The following is a 6,207-nucleotide window of genomic DNA, read 5'->3' as shown; positions in this document are numbered from 1 at the left end:
AGCAATTAAGAATGGTTTGCTAACAAGAAACTTGATTAATGTATATAAGATCTTAAATTAAAACATTCATGTTACTAATGTGCCAAAATTTTAATTGCAATTACAACCCCAATACTATTTTGTGCAACTACTTTAGAATATATTGAAAACTATTAATTTTTCATAGTTTTTTTCAACAATAATACAATATGTACGCTAGAATAGCAGTCAACATTGTTAACCACTTATATTATTAAAATATAAAGAGTAAAATATCGTTTTTGTCTCCAACATTTAGGGTAAGTCCCAAAGTTGTCATTAACGTTTAAATCGTCCTATTTAAGTCCCTAACGTTTTAAAATTGACTCAATGTTGTCCTATCGCTAGGGATTTGTTAACAGAGTTGACGGCGGGGCAAAATTGAGACGATTTTGAAATGTTAGCGACTTAAATAGGACGAAAATGTTAAGGACAAAAACGATACATAGAATTAAATTTCAATTTTATCCTTCAATAATATCAATTTTTTACGGTACATAATTATTCAATTATTTTTTAGTCACATCTAAGAAAATTACACTTATTTACATTACTTTTATTCTAAATAAATTTATTTTTTTTATAATTTTGCTCTTAAAAATTTTACTCTTCATGAAATATTTGCAAAATTACTAGAATCACATTACTTTATTGTATATGTATAATTTTTTTCACAAGTTTATGTACTAGTCATTCTACAAATATTTCATAATGAGTAAACATCTTTAAGAGTAAAATTATAAAAAAAATAAATTTTCTAAAAAGTAACGTGATTAAGTATAAGTTACTTATATGTGATTAAAAAATAATTGAATAACTATGTACTGTTAAAAAATAATATTATTGAAGGATAAAATTAAAATTTATTTTTATGTATCGTTTTTGTCCTGAACATATTCGTCCTATTTAAGTCCTTAACGTTTTAAAATCGTTTCAATTTTGTCCCGCTGTCAATTCTTTTAACAGATCCCTTACGGCAGGACAATATTGAGTCAATTTTGAAACGTTAGGAACTTAAATAGGACGATTTAAATGTTAGGGACAACTTTGAGACTTACCTCAAATGTTGGAGACAAAAATGATATTTTATTCAAATATAAAATACCCTAAATTTCATTAATATGGTGCAATAAATACAAAAGATGTTACATATATTAATTAGTATAAGTAGCTCATTAGTATTTGAAATTAGGTCAACATTTTTCTTTCCCTAGTCACCATAACTGCAATATAATTGCAAATACGATTTAAATCATAATTATTAAAAATGTATTAATATTTTTGCCAAAAAGTGAATTTATTACCAAATGTGTTTCCATTATAAGTAGAGATGATAATAGGTCTTTATGAAGTGGGGATTGCTCCATCACCCCATCCCCGTCTATTAAAAATTTAAAACGCTCCTCGTTCTTGTCCTATTTTCGTCAGAGATTCCCATTTATTTTCCTCTATAAAGGAGGCAGATACCAGCAGGTATCTATGGATATTAAACTTTAAATTTTTTTAAAAATTTAACACAATCGTATAAAAATTTAGTACAATACAGATATAAAATTCAACAAAATGTATCAAATTAAAACACAATCCAAATACAAATTCAACATAATCAATACAGATATAAAATTTTCAACATACAAATTAAAATAAAATGAAATAGCAAAGTTTTCAACAAATACTAAGGATGAATTATATATATATATATATGCATTTAGGTAAATTTACTCTCGCGAAAATTTTGTGAGTCTCTGTCGGGCAAATGCCTCAATTCTGTCCCCATTTTTCACGGGGACAGGTCCCCGTTTCTGTGGGAATATTACAGATCCCTGTTAGTCCTCCCATCACAGGTAATCTCTGCAAGTATCTGCAAGTGTGGGTTTTTTGTTATCCCAAATTATGAAGAGACAAGTAAACATCACCCCTGTATATATATCACACACCGATAGCATTATTGCCAATTAGTAGTGCACTGAATTTATATTTTATATTTAATAAATTTAAAACAATATATTCACTATATTTATTATGTAATGATAATGACAATGTTATACTAAATTCTATAAATTTATTCTTACAGAATTATACTCAATTTACCATGTCAAATTAGAATTGAAGGTCGTACATCACACAGATTTAATACTAGTATTTCTACAAGGTTTAATTACTCTGTTGGTTCTTATAGTTTCGCGAAATTTTCAATTAGGTCCCTATATTTTTTTTTCTCTTAATTGGGTCCCTGAACCAACTTTTTTTTTTCAATTAGGTTCCTCTTGACAATAATTGGTTTTATTGTATAGGGACCCAATTAAAAAAATGGTGCAAGGACCCAAATAAAAGAAAAAAAAGTGTAAGAACCCAATTAAAAAAAATTAGTGCAATGACTCAATTAAAAAAAAGTATAGGGACCTAATTAAAATTTTTGCGAAACTATAGGAACCAACAGAGTAATTAAACCTTTCTATAAAGTGTGTTTGTCACTGCTATATTTATAGCTGCATAGACAGTGACATCATTGTCAATTAGTAGTACACGTAATACTTCAATAGATGGTTAGCTTCCATTTCTTATTTCTATAAAGAGTGTTTGTCACTGCTATATATATAGCTGCATAGATAATGAAACATTGTCAATCAATAATACACGTAATACTTCAATAGATGGTTAGCTTTCATTTTATTTCTCTTATAGAATTTTGTGTTAATTATATAAATTTAAGCGATAAGATCCTCTTTTGTTTTTTCTTTTGTTTTAGGTTAAAATGAAAAAGTCCTCTAAGAGAAAGATTGATGAAGTATGCACGCCTCCTGAAAATCCATCATCAAAGCCTTTGAGACCAAAGATAGTTGAATCATTTCCCCAACCATGGCATCCTTATTGGAACAAAAGCCCTGGCTTTGCAGGTTCAAGCAGTAGTAGCAGGGCACCCAATAACCCAACTCTCCAACTTTGCAATTTTGATAATATTGTGAATTCAACTCACAACACAAGTGATGTTGGTGTGAATTCAATTCTTGTTGTTCAACAAGAAGAGAATGCTGATGAGAGTCTCAAAAAGTATATGCTAATTACAAATATAGTTGTCTAGATTTTTCTTTTGGATACCTTTTAGATCAATTTATAATTATAAAATAATTTAAAAAATAAAAGATAGCAATATATTTAATATTTTCAGTTTTCTTTACAAAACTTGATAATTAAAAAATTGATTCTTCAATATTTTCACTATTTTCTCACAAAATCCTTCAAACATAAAATATTTTTGAAAAACAAAAACAAAAAGCAAACAACTCGAAGATTTCAGAAAAAATATCAAGTACCATACATGCATAAAAAATTAGATTCTTTCATTCCTTATTAAACTTTTTTTCATTTTTACTATGTGCAGATCGATCTCAAGTCGAGTTTTAGCACAGAAATCCAGAATCAAGAAAGAACTCTATGTAGTGATTTTGGAAGGAAAACTAAAAGTTTTAGAGGTAAAACATGAGGTTATTATTGTTGTTATTATATATATATCCTTCACATAATTTTTTTAAACAAGTTGTTATAATTAAGTAATTTTTGCTCTATTTTTTAAAAAGTACTTCTCTTTTAAATAAAAGTGATTTGGATGTGTTTTTTCCCTCTATTATGACAATTTGGATTTTGAGATTTTGATATGCAGGATGAGATAGCTGATTTTGTTCAAAAAATTGATGCCCTCAAATATGAACATCCTTCATTGTTGCTGGAGCAGAATAAACTAAAACTGCAAATGGCTATTAGTGAAAGGGGAAACACACTGCAAGAATGTAATCATTCTATATTTTTTTTTATTAGTTGAATAAGAGACTAATATTTGAAATAAATGGATTATATAAAAAACAATTACAAATTATATAATAACATTTGGCTCATGGATTATCCTTTTAAAAAGAGTTCTTTAAAAAAATATACTATTTATCAGGCTCCATTAATTTGTATATCCACAATTCTATTTATCTATTCCATTTGCTTTTCTTTGGCATTATTAATTTAAATTTGGATTTTTAGTGGAGGTGGAGAAGAATAGAGTAGAAATGATGAAGTTAACCGAGCTTCAAACAGAACAAGCAATGGAAAAACAAATAAGGTTGCTGAGTAATATTGGCACTAATGTTCAGCTTATGTACAAAGCAAACATGAATCCTTTTGACCTGCCACATTTTCTTTGCTCAAACTCAAATCAAGGTTAGAAACATTGAACTTCAAATGCATATGCTACTTTCTTTTGTTTGGTTGGATTGAAATATTATTATTTCTTTGTTATTAATTAAATTTTATATATATTAATTTTAAATTTTATATGATGCAAGATATTTAAAAAAGATTGTAAACCAAATTCTTACCATTTTCATTATATAAATTATTATATAATAAATAAAATTATATTAGATGTACACAAAAAATTAGCTATTAAATTAATCACTTATACAAAATATATGTTGAAATACAAAATACATATTAAAAATAAATTAAATAATAAATATCAATGTATCTATTATTTTTGCTCATTAATGCTTAATTATTATGATAGAATAGTCAAAAGTTATTAATATTACAAATAATTCTTAATTAATGAAGAAAGAGAAAAATAGAATAACTTTTAATATTTTTAATTATAACCATGTTAGATGTGCACTAAAATCAATCACTAATATAAAATATATTTTAGAATATCATAAAACTAATGGGAAAAAAACATCTACTAACTTGAGTCGATCGAGTGATTACTTCACTCGTCAACTTAATCAAATGTTGGTAGTTTGAACTCGCCTTGTATATGCAAGAATTCATTAGTATCTTCTTAATAATTATTAAGAAATGAATTTATCAATCCTATTTTAATAAAGACCTTAGGAATTATTTTGATTTTCACCCCAAATCATAAAGGCAAAAAAGATACTTATCCCTTATTAATATATTTTGCACCGTCATATTTGTTTTGCTATGTAGTTTTATCCTTACTAGTCCTTAACTATAGTATATTTGGTTTCAAACAGTTCCAAATGGAGTAGTGGCGACCTCAAGAACAAGGAAAATTAATGTAGACCTACAACCAGAGAATCGGACACAAGTTTTGATGGCTAATAACAAAGGAGTAAGAAATGAGAACCAGGCAGGAATGGAAAATTTGGCTGAAAATGGACAAGGATCAACTCCAAATTATGACATTGTGAAGTTAGAGCCAAGTGACTATTGATGTTTCAAGTTACTCAGCTTACATTTTGCAACATGAAAAACTTTTATATTTTGTTAGAGGCTAACAAGATCGAACTCAAATTAGCTTCAATTTGTTTGATAGATTATATTTTTTTATGTTTAGTTTTTTAAACTTAAATAGGTTGGCTTCAATTTTTTTTTGTTTTGATACTTTGGCTTGGTTTAGTTATCAAACTTAAATTTGAGTGATCTGAAAATCGCAATTGGAATTAAATTTTGGAACAGTAATTATAAGGATAATCTAAAAAGCAGAAAGAGGAAAAAAACTTGTTTCTAAAAATCCATAGTTAATGTATAATGTTTAATGATATACCTAAAATATAAATTTACAATAAATTATTAATTTCATATTTTATTGATATTGTTTAATTTTGATGTATTAAAAATATAAAAAAATTTATACGATCATTTAATTAAATTCATATGTTTAGATGATATTTTAGTTATTTTATTTAAAAATTAGTTTTTTGCTAATATAATAATATATAATTAAATAACTATATAAAATATTTTTATATTTTCAGTACAACATAGCCATGACGAATGGTTTGCTATAACAAGAGACTTGATTAATGTATATTGTACATAAGATCCTAAATTTAAACATCCGTGTTACTAAATTGCAAAAAATTTAAAAAAATATTGATGTTTAATATTTGTTTCAACAATAATACAATGTGTATGCTAGTCAACATTATTAACAACTTATATTATTAAAATACAAAATGTCCTAAATTTCACTAGTATAGTGCAAAAAATACAAAACATGTTATGTACATTAATTAGTATAAGTAGCTCATTAGTATATGAAACATTTTTCTTTCTCTAATCACCAGAACTTAAATATAATTGCAATATAATATTTTTGTAAAAGAGTGAGTTTATTACTAAAGTTGTTTCCATTATAAATTGGGATGAGAACATGCCTCTATGAAATGGAGATCTCTCCAT

At 26.2% G+C, this 6,207-nt stretch overlaps 1 long non-coding RNA gene across 1 annotated transcript; it reads left to right on the top strand.

Annotated features, from left to right (window-relative positions):
- Positions 1–2,942: 2,942 nt before the first annotated feature.
- On the top strand, positions 2,943–3,798 carry LOC110264952 (uncharacterized). Its single transcript, XR_015902650.1, has 3 exons — positions 2,943–3,069; positions 3,401–3,491; positions 3,680–3,798. It is a non-coding gene; the product is annotated as an uncharacterized LOC110264952 (long non-coding RNA).
- The last annotated feature ends 2,409 nt before the right edge of the window (positions 3,799–6,207 follow it).

Source organism: Arachis ipaensis, chromosome B1, assembly GCF_059453495.1.
Source record: "Arachis ipaensis isolate K30076 ecotype BB chromosome B1, ASM5945349v1, whole genome shotgun sequence".
Taxonomy (NCBI): domain Eukaryota; kingdom Viridiplantae; phylum Streptophyta; class Magnoliopsida; order Fabales; family Fabaceae; genus Arachis; species Arachis ipaensis.
The sequence above is the reverse complement of the archived record's forward strand: the minus strand, read 5'-3'. Positions and strand labels throughout refer to the sequence as shown.